Source organism: Sphaerodactylus townsendi, linkage group LG05 (genome assembly GCF_021028975.2).
Source record: "Sphaerodactylus townsendi isolate TG3544 linkage group LG05, MPM_Stown_v2.3, whole genome shotgun sequence".
Lineage (NCBI taxonomy): Eukaryota > Metazoa > Chordata > Lepidosauria > Squamata > Sphaerodactylidae > Sphaerodactylus > Sphaerodactylus townsendi.
In genome coordinates, this window is record NC_059429.1 from 133,372,442 (window position 1) to 133,393,882 (window position 21,441).

Here is a 21,441-nt window from a genome sequence, read left to right on the forward strand (position 1 = left end):
GAAGGATTGGAGCACCTTCCCTATGAGGAGAGGCTGCAGCGTTTGGGACTCTTCAGTTTGGAGAGGAGGCGTCTGAGGGGGGATATGATTGAAGTCTATAAAATGATGCATGGGGTAGAAAATGTTGACAGAGAGATATTTTTCTCTCTTTCTCACAATACTAGAACCAGGGGGCATCCATTGAAAATGCTGGGGGGAAGAATTAGGACTGATAAAAGGAAACACTTCTTCACACAACGTGTGATTGGTGTTTGGAATATGCTGCCACAGGAGGTGGTGATGGCCACTAACCTGGATAGCTTTAAAAAGGGCTTGGACAGATTTATTGAGAAGTCGATCTATGGCTACCAATCTTGATCCTCTTTGATCTGAGATTGCAAATGCCTTAACAGTCCAGGTGCTCGGGAGCAGCACCAGCAGAAGGCCATTGCTTTCACCTCCTGCAGGTGAGCTCCCAAAGGCACCTGGTGGGCCACTGCGAGTAGCAGAGTGCTGGACTAGATGGACTCTGGTCTGATCCAGCAGGCTCGTTCTTATGTTCTTATGTTCTAACCCTGCATGGAAACTGCCCCCTGCTGGTCATTCTCTGAAACACACTTTTGACTTTTTCCGGGTTCTCAAGATCTGCTAATAATTGTTTTTGGCTTAAATCTATTTTCCTCCAGGAACTCCGGCACTTCAGCACATATGTGCCGTGCACGGGAAGGTGACAGATATCAGCAACATCTGAAAATCCTCAGCACCCCTGCTGTGCATAAGGATTGACTCAGTTTGCAGGGCGCACTTCCTGCCTTTGTGACGGGCTTTTGAAACACGTCTCTGCTCCCTGCGCCATTCAGAGTCACGCTTTTCCTTTCTTCCTCCCGTTTCTTTCCCTTGCTCCGTCTCAGTTCACCCGAGAAAGGAAAGCTCAGCCAGCAAAGTGCTACTTGTGGGGGCTGACGATCTGGAACCGGATTCAGAAGGCCAAAGCGGTGGCGTAGGAGGTTAAGAGCTCGTGTATCTAATCTGGAGGAACCGGGTTTGATTCCCAGCTCTGCCGCCTGAGCTGTGGAGGCTTATCTGGGGAATTCAGATTAGCCTGTGCACTCCCACACACGCCAGCTGGGTGACCTTGGGCTAGTCACAGCTTCTCGGAGTTCTCTCAGCCCCACCTACCTCACAGGGTGATTGTTGTGAGGGGGGAAGGGCAAGGAGATTGTCAGCCCTTTGAGTCTCCTGCAGGAGAGAAAGGGGGGATATAAATCCAAACTCCTCTTCTTCTTCAGTTGGGGTTGCCAACTCCAACCTGTAATAATTCTGGCGATTTGGAGCAATATCTGCCAACAGTGGGGATTTGGAGAGGGATTTTACCTAGAATCTGTGGTCCAGAGTCCATCCTCCAAAACAACCGTTTGCTCCTGGTGAGCTGATCCGTGTAGTGTGGAGATCTCATACAATGCTTTGAAATTTGCTCCCCCCACCATTCTGGGACCGGGGGGGGGGGGGATGTCAGTAGTGACATAGAATCATAGTGTTGGAAGAGACTCTTAAGAGCCATCAAGTCCAACCCCCTGCAAGGCAGGAACACATAATATGCATTTTTTTTCAGCCAAACCCCCAACACGAAACAGGAATCTTAACTGCACTTTAAAAGCAAGCATCAGTTGTGAGCTTTTGTGGTCTATATCACATTGACTCACCGGTGGATTACGCCCAGCACAAATATAACGGGCTGAGCAGTGGTGGGATCCAAAAATTTTAGTAACAGGTTCCAATGGTGGTGGGATTCAAGTGCAGGGCATTCCGGGGGCGGAATTAGTAACCCCCTCTCGGCACACACAAAGAATCAGTAACCCACTCTCGGGAACTGGTGAGAACCTGCTGGATCCCACCTCTGGGGCTGAGGAAGAAAAATATCCCGTTTGGGGAAAGAACTTCGCACAGGTCTCTTCACCCAAACGGGCTCAGCCTGTTATATTTATTTCAACCCGGGTTTTACAAAAATCACTAAACTAGCCATCTTTTGGCAAAATCCCACGTTTCAAATGCAGGACTTAGGGGTGACTATTCCATAATTGACCCACACCTCTCTCTTCCTCTGGGCAAGGTCACGTGGTTTTTATTTCCCGAAGAGCACCTAGCACACCTTTGGCACTGAATAAATGTTAATCAGTACCTGTGATTTGGAAATGCTCTCTCCAGCCTCCAATTTCTTTTGCTTCCGATTTGCTACATGGAATGGGAACTTTTAGTTTCAGGGATTCCAGAATTGCGTCCATTCCGCTGGTCGGCAAACCTTCCAACACTCGCACCTCTGGTTTTCAAAAGTCTTGTAACGGCAAAGGCACAGCAATCCAGGGGTGGATTTACGACTCTTTCATTTGGAGAGGAGACGTCTGAGGGGGGATATGATTGAAGTCTATAAAATTATGCATGGGGTAGACAATGTTGACAGAGAGACATTTTTCTCTCTTTCTCACAATACTAGAACCAGGGGGCATCCATTGAAAATGCTGGGGGGAAGAATTAGGACTAATAAAAGGAAACACTTCTTCACGCAAGGTGTGATTGGTGTTTGGAATATGCTGCCACAGGAGGGGGTGATGGCCACTAACCTGGATAGCTTTAAAAGGGGCTTGGACAGATTGATGGAGGAGAAGTCGATCTCTGGCTCCCAATCTTGATCCTCTTTAATCTGAGATTGCAAATGCCTTAGCAGACCAGGTGCTCAGGAGCAGGAGCAGCAGCAGAAGGCCATTGCTTTCACATCCTGCAGGTGAGCTCCCAAAGGCACCTGGTGGGCCACTGAGAGTAGCAGAGAGCTGGACTAGATGGACTCTGGTCTGACCCAGCTGGTTTGTTCTTATGTTCTTATGAAAGTCCTTCTCCAGGGGAAGGATCGCCTGGCCGGGTTGGGTTGGGTTGGGGTTGCCACTCTCCAGGTAGGACCAGGAGTCCTTCCAGAATTATGGCGGATCTCCAGATTACAAAATCAGTTCCTCTGGAGAAAACGGCAGCTTCACAGGACGAATTCTATCGTAACACTCCCAAAGTCTGCTGTCTCCAGATGCTGACCTCAGGAATTTCCCAACTGGACAGCTGGCAGTCATAGGCAATGAGCGTACCTTTCTTGTGTATGTGTTACAGTGCCATGAAGTTGATTCCAAATTATGGTGCCCCCGTGAATCAACGACCTCCAAATTGTCCTATTATTAACACCCTTTATAGAGTCACTCCATCTCCTGCTGGGTCTCTCTCCCTGCTGCCTTCAACTTTTCCTAGCATTATTGTCTTTTCCTGTGAGTCTTAACATCCAACAGCCTCAGTTGAGTCATTTTGGCTTTTAGGGACAGTTAAGGCTTGACTTGATCTAGAACAGTGGTGGCGAACCTTTGGCACTCCAGATGTTATGGACTACAATTCCAATTGGCCATGCTGGCAGGGGCGGATGAGAATTGTAGTCCATAACATCTGGAGTGGCAAAGGTTCGTCACCACAGATCTAGAAATAACTTATTTCTGTTTTTTGGCATTCCAGGGTATCTGTAACACTCTCTTCCAACACATTTCAAAGGAATCTGCTTTCTTCTTGTCAGCGTTCTTCAATGTCCAACTCTCACACCCATACAGAATAATGGGGAACACTTTGGCATGAACTGACTTGATCTTGCTTGGGAGTAACACATCAGTGCACTGAAGAATCTTTTTCTAGATCCTTCATGGCTGCCCCTCCCAGTCTCAGTCTCCTGAGTTCTTGGTTATAGGTCGAATCCCCACTACTGACTTAGCCAGGTTTCAGAACACAAACTAACCAGGTTTGAGGGACGACCTCCCCATTGCTTGCGTGGCAGATTCCGTTTCTGCCGCTCGTTCTCTCTGTTAATCCATGTTCCGGCAGGACCTGGTTGCAAGTGGCACAGACCCCATTTACACGATTCAGGGCTGATCCGAGGGGAGGGATGAGGGTTGACACCCTGACTCATTTCCCGCCCTGGAGTGTGACGTGGAATTCAGGCAACCAATCAGCACTGCGATGCGCGCACAGCCTTTCCTTGGTTTTGTTTCCGCTTTTGCGATTGGCCAGCAGAAGGGGACGCAAACATTAAACAGTCAAAAGTATAACTTTGAATCGTTAATGGTTTACACAGGTAACGATTAACTGTTTGCACAGTTAAACAGTTAAACGTTAAACTTTTACATGCTGGTTTTTTTGATCACGCCCCTACAATGTACGTTTCCGCAGTGGGAAAAGGTCCCGCCCCATCAAGGCACGCCAGCCAATCAGGGGAGACCGGCGAAGCGAGCTCGCCTGGTAGTGGGGATTGCTAAGAGTTCTGCCACCGGGTGTGTCTGCTGTGTGCTCGCTGCGGTGGGGAGGGAGAAACTCCGATGAAGAGGACACGGTTTCACCACGAGCAGGTTTGGATCTGCGTGCAAATTTCAAGTGGGGATTCGACCATAGTCTGGCTTTTGGTTGATCATGGGAGTCAAGGAATGGAAAAATCTCGAACTATTTTAGTTTCTGATCCTCTGGAGATGCCAGCCACAGATGCAGGCAAAACGTTAGGAGAGAATGCTACCAGAACACGGCCATACATCCCGTAAACCACACAGCACCCCGGTGATTCCGGCCGTGAAAGCCTTCGACAATACAATTTTAGTTTCTTCGTCGTCTGCCTTAAAGCTGCACATCATCCTTGAGGCAAAAAAAAAATATTCTTTGAGCTGAACCTGAAAATGCCTCTCAACTCCTAAGTTTGTATAGCGGAGTAAAAAAAATAAATAAATAAATAGCAGGAGCAGATAGCAGGCAGGGCTTGAACAAATATGAGCCTGCAAATTGAGCTTTCACCACCAGAGGTCGCAAGAGGACAGTTAAATGATTCTGTAGAATCATGGAGTTGGAAGAGAACCCACGGGCCATCCAGTCCAACCCCCTGCCAACCAGGAACACACAATCACAGCACTCCTGACAGACGACCATCCAGCCTCTGTTTAAAAACCTTCAAAAAAGGAGACTCCACCGCTCCCTGAGAAAGTGAATTCCACAGTCAAACAGCCCTGACAGTCAGGAAGTTCTTCCTAATGTTTAGGTGGAATCTCTTTTCCTGCACCTTGAATCCATTACTCTGTGTCCTAGGCTCTGAGGCAGCAGAAAACAAGCTCGCGCCCTCTTCGACATGGCATCCCTTCAAATATGTAAACATAGCTATTATGTCCCCCCTTAACCTTCACTTCTCCAAACTAAACATCCCCAGATCCCTAAGTTTCTTTTCATAGGGCTTGGATTCCAGACCTTTTACCATTTTTGGTTGCCCTCCTCTGGACGAATTCCAACTTGTCAATATCCTTCTTGAATTGCAGTACCCAGAACTGAAGTACTCAAAGTGAGGTCAGAGCAATGCAGAGTAGAGTGGTACAATTACTTCCCTCTATCTAGACACTATACCCGTGGTGGCGAACCTTTGGCCATGCTGGCAGGGGCTGATGGGAATTGTAGTCTGGAGTGCCAAAGGTTCGCCACCACTGCACTATACTCTTAGAAGAAGAAGAAGAAGAAGAAGAAGAAGAAGAAGAAGAAGAAGAAGAAGAAGAAGAAGAAGAAGAAGAAGAAGAGTTGGATTTATATCCCCCTTTCTCTCCTGCAGGAGACTCAAAGGGGCTGACAATCTCCTTGCCCTTCCCCCCTCACAACAAACACCCTGTGAGGTGGGTGGGGCTGAGAGAGCTCCGAGAAGCTGTGACTAGCCCAAGTTCACCCAGCTGGCGTGTGTGGGAGTGCCCAGGCTAATCTGAATTCCCCAGATAAGCCTCCACAGCTCAGGTGGCAGAGCTGGGAATCAAACCCGGTTCCTCCAGATTAGATACACGAGCTCTTAACCTCCTATGCTGCTGCTGCATCTTACTGATGCATCCCAGAATTGCATTGGCTTTCTTGGCTGCCGCGTCACACTGCTGACTCATGTTCAGTTTGTGGTCTACTAAGACTCCCAGATCCCTTTCACATGTCAAGCCAGGTGTCACCCATCCTATATTCGGGAGTTTCATTTTTTTCCTGGTTCTCATCAAAATGGAGTTTGGAAGGATTCGACGTTTCTTTTGGATCACTTTGGTCGGTGTCAATAAATTATTGCATGCTTTTATGTGTGTGTGTGTGTTCCTACCTGCAAACTGTGATCTGAAGAGAAATTCACAGCTCCCTTCCACCTGCAAAGTCTGGTAAATGTTTAAAGAAGTCGTGGTCTTTAGGATGCAAAGAATGGAGATATTTTGGCCTGTCGCACAATTTTTTTCGTTTCATCCCTACATCAGGAAGGAAGGGCTTGTGGGGCAGTCCGAGCTTGTCAAACCTTGGGTGTAAGGTTGCCAACATGCAGGTGGTGTTTGGAGGTGTCCTGGGATTACAACTGATATGCAGGTGACACAGATCACTGGAGCAAACAGCTGCTTTTGAGGGTGGACTTCATGACATTATATACCCTTCAAGCGCCTCTCCTCCCCAAACCCTGCCCCCCTCAGCCAGCGTGGTGCAGTGGTGAAGAGCCGGTGTACTCTAATCTGGAGAACCGGGTTTGATTCCACGCTCTGCCACTTGAGCTGTGGGGGCTTATCTGGTGAACTCGATTAGCCTGTGCACTCCAGCACACGCCAGCTGAGTGACCTTGGGCTAGTCACAGTTCTTCGGAGTGCTCTCAGCCCCACCCACCTCACAGGGTGTTTGTTGTTGGGGGGGGGAGGGAAAGGAGATTGTAAGACCCTTTTAGTCTCCTTACAGGAGAGAAAGGGGTGATATAAATCCAACTCTTCTTCCATCTAGTCCAGCACTCTGCTACTCGCAGTGGCCCACCAGGTGCCTTTGGGAGCTCACCTGCAGGATGTGAAAGCAAGGGCCTGCTGCTGCTGCTGCTGCTCCCGACCACCTGGTCTGCTGAGGCATTTGCAACCTCAGATCAAGGAGGATCAAGATTGGTAGCCGTAGATCGACTTCTCCATCAATCTGTCCAAGCCCCTTTTAAAGCTATCCAGGTGAGTGGCCATCACCACCTCCCGTGGCAGCATCTTCCAAACACCAATCACACGTTGCATGAAGAAGTGTTTCCTTTTATTAATCCTAATTCTTCCCCCCAGCATTTTCAATGGATGCCCCCCCGGTTCTGGTATTGTGAGAAAGAGAGAACAATTTCCCTTTGCCTGCCCTCCTGTCACTTCAGCCTGACTTTCCTTTGTGTCGCTTCAAAAGGCAGCTCTGCCAGGCCCTTTGAACCCCACCGGGCCAAAGCCGTGCACGTGGAGTCTCCCCGCACCACAAATAAACCCTGGCCAGTGGGGAGACCCCTTAGGAATCGCCCAGGATCTGTGGCCGTTTGAGCAACTTCGATAAGGACTCGCGGCTCCGAGCGACTGTTGTACCAGACTTTCGTTCCTCATCTCTCGTCGGCCGCCTCTGGGCCCAGACAGCCTTTCTGCAAGATGTGCATCCACTCGAGGCCGGGATTTGCACAGATAACACGTTCCGGATGGCCCCGGGGAATCCATATGGGTTGTGCGCGCGTAGGTCTAGCGGCACTGACTGAGTGATCCCCCATCCCATGGGGAGGGGGGGCTGCTATGGCAACTGCCTCCCCCCCCCGCCTTGGTTTCCCCCTTTTTTCATGTGCACATGAGCGGCCCCCGGGGCCGAGGAGGCGCGGGGCACAAAGGGAGGAAGGCTGCCAGCTGTCCCACGGCAATTACGCCTCCTGGAAACATAGAGATCATAATTGCATTCGCATTAGGCCGGACCCCCACGCCGCATGCTGCTTGTTCCGCCCCCTCCTCCTTCCCCCCATACATTTTCCACCCACTGCTCAGAACATGCAGCTGACAGCGAGACATGGGGGGGGGTGGCGGGGGGCAGGGATGGGACACAACATGGGGTGGGGCAGCCTGTGACAGATAATGGCTGGGATCGGGGTGGAAGGAGACGGCGGCTTTATTTAGAAGCACAGAATTAAATTTGAAAGCCAGAAGGGGCCTAAAAGGCCATCCAGTCTACCCCGTAGCACCATTCAGGGTGAAGAAGAAGAAGAAGAAGAAGAAGAAGAAGAAGAAGAAGAAGAAGAAGAAGAAGAAGAGTTTGGATTTATATCCCCCTTTCTCTCCTGCAGGAGACTCAAAGGGGCTAACAACCTCCTTGCCCTTCCCCCCTCACAACAAACACCCTGTGAGGTAGGTGGGGCTGAGAGAGCTCCAAGAAGCTGTGACTAGCCCAAGGTCACCCAGCTGGCGTGTGTGGGAGCGCACAGGCTAGTCTGAATTCCCCAGATAAGCCTCCACAGCTCAGGCGGCAGAGCTGGGAATCAAACCCGGTTCCTCCCGATTAGATACACGAGCTCTTAACCTCCTACGCCAATGCTGCTCCACTGGGTGGCAAATAATCTTCCAACCTTTGCTTGAACACCTCCGAGGGAGGAGAACTTGCTACACCCCAGGACAGCCATTTTGGCCACTGGTCTACTCTTGCTGCTAAAAAGTTGCTCCTGCCGATACCTCCCCACCCATCATTTGCACCCGTTGTTACAAGCCCTGCCTTTCGTCGCCTAGTGCCGGCGTGTCAAACTCGCAGCCCTCCAGATGTTCATGAACTATAATTCCCCATCAGTCCCTCCCAACATGATCATTGGCTATACTGGCAGGGGCTGATGGGAATTGTAGTTCATGAACATCTGGAGGGCCGCGAGTTTGACACCTGTGGCCTAGTGAAACAGCTCCAGTCCTTGTTTAAATGACAGCCCTTCAAAGACTCAAAGCAACCATCTTTTTTTAGCCTGCATACATATTGGTGGCACAGTAACAAAATGGCTGCGTCAACATGGCTTCCAAAATGGCTACCGCAGGAGGCGGATCCAGCCACAAACAGATTACTGTGGCTTAATGGCAGGACCAGAGCGCGCATCCTTTTTGTCCAACAGGGCTTCCGATTGGCTGTTGGAGATTTGGTTGGCTATACAGGTGTGTGTTTTTAGATGTTGGTTAGATAGTGGCTGCCATGGAATCCCTTTGATGATACTAGGCCTGCCAGCGTGCGGGCAGAAACCAGTGGGCTTGTTGTGGCATTTACTCGCAAGTAGATTCAGAGGTGGGATCCAGCAGGTTCTCACCAGTTCCCGAGAGTGGGTGACTAATTATTTGTGTGTGCCGAGAGGGGGTTACTAATTGGGTCCGCTTTTCCGTTAGAAATCCCATTAGGTCCAAAAATCATCAAGTCCTGTTGTTTCCGATGTGGCTGGTTAGCGAAGGTAGAAAACGGGATCATTCTCCCTGTTGGGCTGTTTTAAAAACATGTTTTAGAAATATGGTCAAGTTCCTTGTTTAAGGAAAGTATAATCCTTCTTTTGATTTCTACAAACAAAATTAAGTATTTGAAAGCATTAAGTATTTGACAGGCAGTCAATTAGAGAAGAAGTAGTTGTTTCTGTTGGCAGTAGGCGACAGGACTTGCTATAATGAGTTTAAATTACGGACAGAAAGATACCAGCTGGAAATTAGGAACTTTTTTTTTACAGTAAGAGTTTTTACAGTAACAGAGAAATCATTAATGCCCCGCCCCCGGAATGCCCGGCCACGCCCCCGTCGTGCCCCGCCCAGCCCCATTGGCGCTACGCCACTGTTTGAATCCCACCACCATGGGAACCTGTTGCTAAAATTTTTGGATCCCACCACTGAGTAGATTCAAGCTCTCCTGTTTGGTGTAGCAGGCTAGCTGCTGGCTTACGGCAACCTGGTAGGAATTTCAGCCTAGGGCTGCCAGCTCCGGGTTGGGAAAGACCTAGAGGTTTTGGGGGTGGAGGTTGAGGAAGGCGGGGTTTCCTGGATCTCCTGCACTTACAAATGATCCCCATGCAACGGAGATCACTTCCCTTGGATTTGCATTCCCCCCCCCCCCACCTGCCCTCACTGCCAGCTGGGTGCAAACAGAGTGCAGACCCAAGAAGCGCTTGGCATGTCCTGCTTGGGGTGACCAAATACCTTGAGCCAACTCAGCTACGTATTTGCAGCCAGAGCAACACACAAGCGAGCGCGCAGAACAGCCGCCTGCCCTCCTGAAGATGGTATCGGGTTTCTTTTCTGCAGCAGGGAGAACGTGCAGAAAAAGTGCAGAGAAGGGCAACGAGGGTGATTGAGGGACTGGAGCACCTTCCTTATGAGGAGAGGCTGAAGCGTTTGAGACTCTTTAGTTTGGAGAGGAGACGTCTGAGGGCGGATATGATTGAAGCCTATAAAATTATGCATGGGGTAGAAAATGTTGACAGAGAGACATTTTTCTCTCTTTCTCACAGTACTAGAACCAGGGGGCATTCATTGAAAATGCTGGGGGGAAGAATGAGGACTAATAAAAGGAAACACTTCTTCACGCAACGTGTGATTGGTGTTTGGAATATGCTGCCACAGGAGGGGGTGATGGCCACTAACCTGGATAGCTTTAAAAGGGGCTTGGACAGATTTATGGAGGAGTGGTCGATCTATGGCTACCAATCTTGATCCTCTTTGATCTGAGATTGCAAATGCCTTAACAGTCCAGGTGCTCGGGAGCAACAGCCGCAGAAGGCCATTGCTTTCACATCCTGCAGGTGAGATCCCAAATGTACCTGGTGGGCCACTGCGAGTAGCAGAGAGCTGGACAAGATGGACTCTGGTCTGATCCAGCAGGCTTGTTCTTATGTTCTTATGTTCCTAACGTGCAACTGGCATCTTCCAGAGGGAATAATCTGATCTGCGTGGAGCTGCCAACTGCAAAGAGGGTGATAGTAAAATGCGGGGAGGGAGAAAGGAGAGTTTGTTGGGTCCTGAGAAACTGGAGAGGCAGGGAAGCAGGATTTGAGGTCTGTGGGAAAAGGAAGTCTCTCTCTCCCTGGCAACGATGTTATGGGGAAAATGGCACCAAGTCACAGATAAGTCATAGTGACCTTGTAGGTTTTTCAAGGCAAGAGATATTCAGAAGCGGTTTGCAATTGCCGGCTCTGGGTAGCAGCCCTGGACTCCAAAGACCAACCAGGGCCAACGCTGCCTCGGTTCTGCAATCTGACTGGGTTGGGCCATCCAGGATGAGAGTTGACCATAATCCAGTGGTGGGATCAAAAATTTTTAGTAACAGGTTCCCCTGGTGGTGGGATTCAAACAGTGGCGTAGCGCCAATGGGGTTGGGCGGGGCACGACGGGGGCGTGGGTGGGGATTCCGGGGGCGGGGCATTAATAATTTCTCTGTTACTGTAAAAAAATCTTACTGTAAAAAAAGTTCCTAATTTCCAGCTGGTATCTTTCTGTCCATAATTTAGACTCATGATAGCAAGTCCTATCGTCTACTGCCAACAGAAACAACGACTTCTCCTCTAATTGACTGCCTGTCAAATACTTAATACTTTCAAATACTTAATTTGTTTCTAGAAATCAAAAGAAGGAGACTTTCCTTAAACAAGGAACGTTACCATATTTCTAAGACATGTTTTTAAAACAGCCCAACAACAGAGAGAATGATCCCGTTTTCTACCTTCGCTAACCAGCCACATCGGAAACAACAGGGCTTGATGATTTTTGGACCTAATGGAATTTCTAACGGAAAAGCAGACCCAATTAGTAACCCCCTCTCGGCACACACAAATAATTAGTAACCCACTCTCGGGAACTGGTGAGAACCTGCTGGATCCCACCTCTGCCATAATCCCCTTCTGAAATGACCTGCGTTCCAAATCTCCAACAAGCAACGTGACTTTGGAAGCAAAGCTTTAAACCAAGGGGGCCTAGCCCAGTGGTTCTCAACCTTCCTAATTCTCACGACCCTTTAATACAGCTCCCCATGTAGTGGTGACCTCCAACCCTAACATTTATCCATTTTACTGATGGAGAACACTGATGCAGAGAGTCTTAGGCGACCCCTGTGAAAGGGCCGTTTGACCCCCCCCCAAAGGGGTCGCGACCCTCAGGTTGAGAACCGCTGGCCTAGCACCTTGGCCTTCTAATTTCTAAACAAAAAGGCAGGGAACCGAGGGATGTCAGATTGAAGCCAAATCTCAGACGGGGAAGCCGCAGTGTGTCATGGGCCCTTGCGTTGGCCTTCGTATGTGCAGTATTGTGCTCCTTGCAGGCAGGGCTGGACAAAGATAAAAATCATGGCGTGGAGAAATACCTCTCGAGCATAGTTTCAACGGTTGGCTGCGTTGCTCTGGACCAGAAGAGCCCAAGGCAAGTCCAGTAAGACCTTAGAAACTGATAAGATTTGGGGGGCACCAGCTTTCGAGAGTCAAAACACCCTGGAGCAGCAGTGGCGTAGGAGGTTAAGAGCTCCTGTATCTAATCTGGAGGGACCGGGTTTGATTCCCAGCTCTGCCGCCTGAGCTGTGGAGGCTTATCTGGTGAATTCAGATTAGCCTGTGCACTCCCACACACGCCAGCTGGGTGACCTTGGGCGAGTCACAGCTTCTCGGAGCTCTCTCAGCCCCACCTACCTCACAGGGTGTTTGTTGTGAGGGGGGGGGAAGGGCAAGGAGATTGTCAGCCTCTTTGAGTCTCCTGCAGGAGAGAAAGGGGGGATATAAATCCAAACTCTTCTTCCTTCGTATCTGACGGAGAGACCTTTGTCTCTTGAAAGCTTACACCCTGAGTATCTGCTGTAGGAAAAAGCTGCCGGACTAGCCTTGTCTTGTGGGCGGATGGCACCTTTCCCATTCGACTCTCGCAGAAGAGCCAGCACAAACCATGACTCAGCACCCCAAGGAGCTGGTTGCAGAGATTCACGTTCACACCGTCCCACCTTCATTCCAGGCCCCGCATCGCACGTTGACATTCATCACCTCAGTGGGACCAAGTTATCTGCCTCCCCCTCCCTCGCTGATGACACACTTAGAATCAGGGTCAGCGGAGCGGGGCTAATTTACTTACAGATAAGCATCCCATCGATTGCAACGTTCCCGGGGCGTTCCAAGCGCATCTTCTGAAAGACGACGTGGATAATCGCTGCGTTTGCCAATCTTTAAAATCTGCCAATACGATAGCGAAACAATGCTTCAGCGGCAGCCCAATCTCGCCCGACCTTGGGAGCCACGAGTTGGAGATTCGACAATTCCGAATACCTTGAACCCAACTCAATCGAAAGGAGCCGTCTATCTCCACCGCCGTGGCCAGATATAGAATCTGTAAAGAACAAAAAATGTCTTGATTTCAACTATCGTGAAGTGAATGGACATTAAACGTTAATTGGATTGGTTGTTTGAGAGGTTATGTTTATTTACCTGTGTTTTGTGCATGGGTAACCAATGTGTGAAATTAACTATTCTCTATCAATAGATGAAATTAGTTTGTTTTGGGACAGTCTGTACTTCTTCAGTCTTGGAAGCCGAGCAGGGTCAGTTGTGGTTAGTGGGCAGATGGGAAATCCAGGAAGTCTTGGAAGTCCAGAGACAGACAATGGCAAACTACCTCTGTTCATCTCTTGCCCTGGGCTGGATTGCTCAGAGTAGCCCAGTCTGGTCATATCTCAGAGGCTAAGCAGGGTCAGTCCTAGTTAGAACTTGAATGGGAGATCACCAGTGGTGGGATCCAAAATTTTTAGTAACAGGTTCCCCTGGTGGTGGGATTCAAACTGTAGCGTAGCGCCAATGGGGCTGGGCGGGGCACGACGGGGGCATGGCCGGGCATTCCGGGGGCGGGGCATTCCTGGGCGGGGCTGTGGCAAGGACACAGCCGCTGCGCCGGTCCTTGGGCGGGAAACGAATGCACGCATGGTGTAGTGGTTAGGAGCAGGTGCACTCTAATCTGGAGGAACCGGGGTTGATTCCTCGCTCTGCCACTTGAGCTGTGGAGGCTTATCTGGGGAACTATATTAGCTTGTGCACCCCAACACATGCCAGTTGGGTGACCTTGGGCAAGCCCAGGGGTCTGCAACCTGTGGCTCTCCTGCTGGCAGGGGCTGATGGGAATTGTAGTCCATGAACATCTGGAGAGCCACAGGTTGCAGATCCCTGGGCTAGTCACAGTTCTTTGGAGCTCTCTCAGCCCCACCCACCTCACCTCACAGGGTGTTTGTTGTGTGGGGGGCGGTGGGGAGGAGTTTGTAAGTCCCTTCGAGTCTCCTTGCAGGAGAGAAAGGGGGAATATAAATCCTCCTCCTCCTCCTCCTCCTCCTCCTCCTCCTTTTTCTTCTTCTTCTTCTTCTCCTTCTCCTTCTCCTTCTTCACTATAATGCTAAACAAAGACAGGGATTTTGTCCATTTTACAGAAGGGAGAGGCCGAGACTTTCCCCAGGCACCCTGCAGAGTTTAAAGACAAGGACAGATTTGAAGCTAAGTGGGAAAAAGAACTGGACTCTGAAATAGATCTCTATCAATCCAGAAGTCTGGAACACACACACACACACACACACACACACACCTCGTGCAGAAGACCAGCTGCCACTGGGAAATAAGGATTCCCGCTGGTAGAGAAGAGACAGGCTCCCATTCAGGCTGCGGAAACCCAATCCCAAGGAAAGCAGACAGGTGCCGGATTAAGTGGTCTAGCACAGAGGCAGGCAGGCCTGTGACGGTCGAGGGAGTTCCCCGCCGTGGGGGGTGAGGAATGTAGTTTGTGCCGTCTGCTGCTCAGTCTCCCTGGGTGGGTGGGGAAGAGTTGCCAGCTGACCCGGGAAAGCAGTTCTGGCCTGCTCTTGCGCCATGAAGGGTCGCTGGCGATGCAGACCACTGGGCACAAATTTTTCAACTGTTTGTATTTTCGAAGGCTGTCGTGGCTGGAATCCACTGGACGTTGTGGGTTTTCCGGACTGCGTGGCTGTGGGTTGGTCCTTTTTGCTCTTAACATTTCATCTGTGTCTACGGTGGCATCCTCAGAGGCATGCCACATTGTGCCACAGAGAGGAAAAACATCTTACCAGTGAGCCAGCGTGGTGTAGGGGTTAAGAGCACTGGAGAACGGGGTTTCATTCTCCACTCCTCCACAAGAACAGTGGAGTCCTGTCTGGTGAACTGGATTTGTTTCCCCGCTCCCACACATGAAGTCCACCGGGTGACTTTGGGCCAGTCACAGTTCTCTCCGAACTGAACTCTCTCAGCCCCGTTGACCTCACAAGGTGTCCGTTGTGGGGAAAGAAAGGGAAAGGAGTTTGTAAGCCCCTTTGAGACTCTTTACGGTTGAGACAAGCGGCCAGTGGTGGGATCCAAAAAGTTTAGTAACAGGTTCCCATGGTGGTGGGATTCAAACTGTGGCGTAGTGCCAATGGGGCTGGGCGGGGCATGATGGGGGTGTGGCCTGGCATTTGGGGGCGGGGCAATCCTGGGCAGGGCTGTGGCAAGGACGCAGCCGCTGTGCCGGTCCTTGGGCGGGAAACGGATGCACGCAGGCGCAGGCTGCCACGCACGCCGGTGCACCTCCTGCTAGACGGCTTCAAGTTCTGCGCACTACTGCTGAGAGGAGGGGCGTTATGAAGGCAAAAATCACGTGGCAAAATCACCAATTAGTAACCCCCTCTCGGCACACACAAATAATTAGTAACCTACTCTTGGGAACCTGTGAGAACCTGCTGGATCCCACCTCTGCAAGCGGGGTACAAATCAAAACTAGTCCTCCTCCTCCTCCTCCTCTTCCTCCTCCTCCTCTTCTCCTTCCGATGCCTCTAAAGATGCCAGTGAAAGAGTCGTGCGAAATGTTAGATGCTAAAAACTATAACAATAACAAACAAGAGTTTGAATGTTTTGCTGTTGCATTTTGAAAAATGCATCCTGTTGCATTTTGGAAAAAAAACCAATTTTCTCATTTAGAGTCTACAAAAAGAACAGAATACTTCTTTAAAGGCTTATACTTCAAAGACTTATACTTCAGTGTTTACAGCTAGTTGATAGATATGTATATATGCAGGCATTTTTGCTGCTCTTGAAGATTTTTCTTATATATTATTACTGGTTTCATTTTGGATAGTGCAGATATTGACCTAGAACCCAGAAATGTATAAGGACATGTATATATGGCATATAGTTATGTGGCAACCCCAATCTGATTTGGTAGTTATAAATTGAGTTTATGTGTGTTATTTTCATTGTATTAATAATAGATACTGCCACTCAGCTTTTGAGAGTGTGAACATGTCGGCCATGCTGGCAGGGGCTGATGGGATTTGTAGTCCATGAACATCTGGAGAGCCACAAGTTGCAGACCCCTGTCCTAGATTCTAAAAACTACCAGACCACGGTTGCACAGCCAGGAAAACCCACAACACTCAATTTCATCCATTTTGTTTATGAAAACATTTCTATCCCCCTTTCCCCATGGCCCAGTGTCTCTTGCTATCAGGGAGACCCTACTGCTTGGAGATCAAAAGAAACAAACAAAAAAACACCATTTAACAGTTGCTAAATTGATATTATTTATCAAGGGATGTTATTTGCCTCCAGGTCAAGAAAAAACATTCGCTGGCCCTTTACACGTACTAAGTCTCTGTTTAAAAAGGCTAGGCGTTTGTCTCCAAATCTGTTGGCAACCCTAAATTAGGGTTAACAGTGTCCAAGCTGGGCCTGGGAATCCCCCTGGAATTACAACTCAACTATCCACTTAATGTTATGACCAGAGGTGGGATCCAGCAGGTTCTCACCGGTTCCCGAGAGTAGGTTACTAATTATTTGCGTGTGCCGAGAGGAGGTGACTAATTGGTGATTTTGCCACGTGATTTTTGCCTTAGTTACGCCCCTCCTCTCAGCAGTAGCGTGCAGAACTTGAAGCAGTCTAGCAGGAGGTGCACCGGCGTGCGTGGCAGCCTGTGCCTGCGTGCATTCGTTTCCCGCCCAAGGACCGGCGCAGTGGCTGCGCCCTTGCCACAGCCCCGCCCAGGAATGCTCCGCCCCGGAATGCCCGGCCACGCCCCCGTCGTGCCCCGCCTAGTCCCATTGGTGCTACGCCACAGTTTGAATCCTACCACCAGGGGAACCTGTTACTGAAATTTTTGGATCCCACCACTGGTTATGACCAACTTTCACCTGAATTGTAAACATACACAAGGACTTTGAAGGTCCAGTTGGCTGCATTGTTTTAGATTCAATTCTGTTTGGTCAGCATAATCTCCCACTGTGTTTCCACAGCATCCCCCCTCTACCTGCCCAGGTAAAGTACATTCCATAAAGCTGCCATCTGCCTTTAAGCCATGAAAATCACAAACTCAAAAGTCCTATCTGGCCCCAAAACACTCCATAAAAATCGGCTATTGTGGGTTTTCCGAGCTGGGTGGTCACGGTCTGGTAGTTTTTTGCCCTACCAAATGAGGGCTACACAGCCTGGAAAACCCACAACAGCCATTTGATTGTGGCCATCAAAAGCCCTTTCCGCGCATGCAGAATAATGCACTTTCAATGCGCTTTCAATGTACTTTGCAGCTGGATTTTACTGTGCGGAAGAGCAAAATCCCCTTACAAACAGTTGTGAAAGTGGATTGAAAGTGCATCATTCTGCATGTGCGAACAGGGGCCAAAGTCTTTGACTCTGTAAAAACGTGTGGCGGGCAGAAGGGCTAGTGTGCCTATTGGGGATCCCTGGCCTAGACTATTGTGGGGTGCAGCTACCCGCTGGTCAGCTAATGTGAGTCAGAAGACTGCGCCAAGCTCTTTGTCTTTCTCATAGACTCTGGGACCCGTGGAATTCCCTTGTGAGGGTCTGCATGTTTAAATAAGCGCCCCGGATATTGTTGCCAGTTTCAGATTATATCTGCTTGCTAAAATAGGAACTCTTGATCCTTGGGCTCCGTCTGAGTGGTAAATTAATCCCCTAGAAAGCGCCAGAAGAATTTTCCTCCCTCCCAGTGGAGTTTTATAGTTGTTTCTCTGTAGGGTGGCCTCAGCTGGAATGCCTGAAGGGTCATGAGGGTTGGGAAGAAACTGGAGACTTGGGGGGAGGAGCCTGGGGAGGGCGGGATTTGGGGAGGGGAGGAGCTTCAGTGTAGTATAATACTGTACCTCCCACCTTTCGAAGCACCCGTTTTCTCCAGGTGAACTATCTCTTCCGCCTAGAGATCAGTTATAATCCCCGGAGATCTCCAGCCCCCCTCCCCCCGGGATGCTGGCCAGCCTGTAGGAGAGGAGCAAGCAAGCAGAGAACCAGAGTGGTGTAGTGGTTAGAGTGTCAGATGAGGAGAACCGTGGGGAAAGGTGGGGTAGAACTGTTTTAATAAACAAAATGGATGAAACTGAGTGTTGTGGGTTTCCCAGGCTGTGCAACTGTGGTCTGGTAGTTTTTAGCATCTAACATTTCACACGACTCTTTGGCTGGTATCACCTTTGCTGCGTGTGTAACCTCTATCTGTGGGTTCTGTGGGGCAGAACTTGGAATGAGTTTGCAACAACAAATTAAAAAACAAAACAAAATGGTTTGCTTTCTTCACATGTAACATATAACATCAACCTTTAACATCACACTTCAAGGTCCTGTTCAGGTTGTATTTTCAAGTCCTTCTAGTTACAGTCTACTGATACTGCCAAGTCCAATTCTTCTTTGCAAGAGGGTTGGCTCCTGAAGACTCCAAGGGCTTGGTGAACAGGATTCAACATGATGAAGGTTTCCAGGAGAACTCTCACCCATGACAAACACAAAAAGAAAACCCAAGGTCCGAGTCTGGTAGCCTCGTCTCCTCCAAACTACATGAGCTCTGCAGCCTCTTGCTGCTTTGAGTCTCCACCCCTTTCTGGGTCAACCCATTCTGAGCATGGGGGTTACACGTGACCTTGGGCTGGTCGCCCCCTCAAATCTGCCTCACAGTCTGTGATATTAGAAGGAAGATATAGGAAGATACCCAAAGAAAAAAGGACCCTGTTCCTGTGATCTAGAAGAAATGGATACAACAGGTCACACCCTCCTCCGCTGCCCTCACTTCAGAGAAATAAGAGCTAAGACATTAGACCCAATATTGAACGATCACAGGGGCAATCCGGAAAATGTATGTATAAGGAAGCTCCTGGAGAATGAAAATCCAAATTGGCCTAGATTGTTGTATATTTGTCATCAAGAAACGCAGATTAGGCAGGAGGCAGTAGATACAGTATTAGTGACACACACACACACACACGACTGGTTCATAATCATAATAATTTTTAAAATCAAGGATTGAATAAATGGGAGCGTAATGGGCTGTAATTTAATATGTAGGTAAGCCCACGCAGGTATGGATAATTTTAACGCAAGAGTTGTATTTTAATGTTAAGTAATCGGAATGAATAAGTGGAATAATTTAGGAATTGGCGCTGATTTCATTATAGGTTATATGTTTTTTTTCAATTCATGCTGAGAACTGCAAATTTGTGTGAAGTTGTAGAGAGTTTTCTGGTCTTTGACTGTAATAAAATGAAGTTTTAAAAATCTGCCTCGCAGTGATGTCGCGAGGAAGGGAGGAGAACGATGCAAACCTTGGTCCTCCTTGATCTCAGATTGCAAATGCTTTAGCAGACCAGGTGCTCGGGAGCAGCAGCAGCAGCAGCAGGCTATTCCTTTCCCATCCTGCACGTGAGCTCCCAAAGGCACCTGGTGGGCCACTGCAAGTAGCCGAGTGCTGGACTAGATGGACTCTAGTCTGATCCGGCAGGCTCTTTCTTCTGTTTTCAGGAGCAGCAGTGGCGTAGGAGGTTAAGAGCTCGTGTATCTAATCTGGAGGAACCGGGTTTGATTCCCAGCTCTGCCGCCTGAGCTGTGGAGGCTTATCTGGGGAATTCAGAGTAGCCTGGGCACTCCCGCACACGCCAGCTGGGTGACCTTGGGCTAGTCACAGCTTCTCGGAGCTCTCTCAGCCCCACCTACCTCACAGGGTGTTTGTTGTGAGGGGGGAAGGGCCAGGAGATTGTCAGCCCCTTTGAGTCTCCTACAGGAGAGAAAGGGGGATATAAATCCAAACTCTTCTTCTTCTTCTTATGTTCTAAACCACTTTGGGTCCCCACTGGGCAGCATATAAATGAATAAAACAAAATAATAAAAATAAACGTAGGGTTTAAGGTGCTTGAATGGCAGCTGTGTGGAGCACAGCAGGAATTACCCAATGTGTGAGGATTTCCCTTCCCTTCCCTTTGCTCCTGCTCCCATCACTTGCTTGTGTTGGATGAGGGGATATAATCCTCCTGTTGAGAATCTTTCTAGCTCTTCTGTCCAGCAGGGCCTTTGCTTCTTGCCTTTTTTCTATGGAGATCGGGACAACTTACAAGTTTGTTCCCTCCTGCAGAGAACTGGTCTGTGGGAACATCAGAGATCCACTGGACGCTCCAGGGTAGCACATATGCATTGCGCATTGAAGGTTCTGGAGGCGCAGCGTGGTGGAGTTGATTCGGAGCGGTGGACTCCGATCTGGTGGTCTCAGTGTGAATGGGGTTTGGGAAGGGGAGCGACCTCAGCACTGTGTAATGCTATAAAGCCCACCCTCCAAAGCCAGTGTGGTGTAGTGGTTAAGAGCAGGTGCACTCTAATCTGGAGAACTGGGTCTGATTCCCCGCTCTGCCACTTGAGCTGTGGAGACTTATCTGGTGAACCAGATTAGTTTGTGTACTCCAACACGCACCAGCTGGGTGACCTTGGGCTAGTCACAGCTCTCCGGAGCTCTCTCAGCCCACCTACCTCACAGGGTGTTTGTTGTGGGGGGTGGGGAAGGGAAAGGAGATTGTAAGCCCCTTTGGGGGATAAATATAAACTCCTCCTCCTCCTCCTCCTCCTCCTTTTTCATTTAGTCTTCATCATCAGCCTTTTATTGGCATGAGTTTAAAATACAACAGAGAGGTTGAGGAGAATCGAGTTAAAATAAGTAAGTTCAGACATTTCCAGCAGTTAAAACAATAACTAAATAAATAAACTAAAATCTGTGGGTGAATCTGTTGTGCCAGCGCCAGGAATTTGGCAACGTCTCAGGATCTCTGAGGAGACTGATCACAAAGCAGATGGAAAGATTTGACCTTGTCTGAGGAGTAGGCATAGTTCTCAGTATACGGGTCTATATATTGTCTTCTACAGTTCAGCTTACGAAGAATCAATCCAACACGTGATATTACACTGCCCGTTACACAGTTTAGCCAGGAGCAAATATCTAAACCCGTGGCTAACCCCCCCCCCCATTGATAACACTGATCTATCAATTGTGGTAACGATGCTGGATTGTGGTTCTGCAAGTGTATGGGAAGCGCTGGCTAACTTTTTGTGCTCTGTCATCAGCAAACGGTTATAACTGTGCTGGAGATTGTATCATTGCACTGAGGTTGCCATTGTTGCTGGTATATCGCTGCTGTTGTTTTAATGATGCCATTAAAGGTTGTTGTTGTTGTTGTCAGTGCTATCAGTCACAGATTGATAGCTATCAGGGGTCAGTGCTATCAGTCACAGACCAGGAAAGGGATTTGGGCGTCTTAGTTGCTCGGGAGCAACAGGACCAGGTGCTCAGGAGCAACAGCCGCAGAAGGCCCTTGCTTTCACATCCTGCACGTGAGCT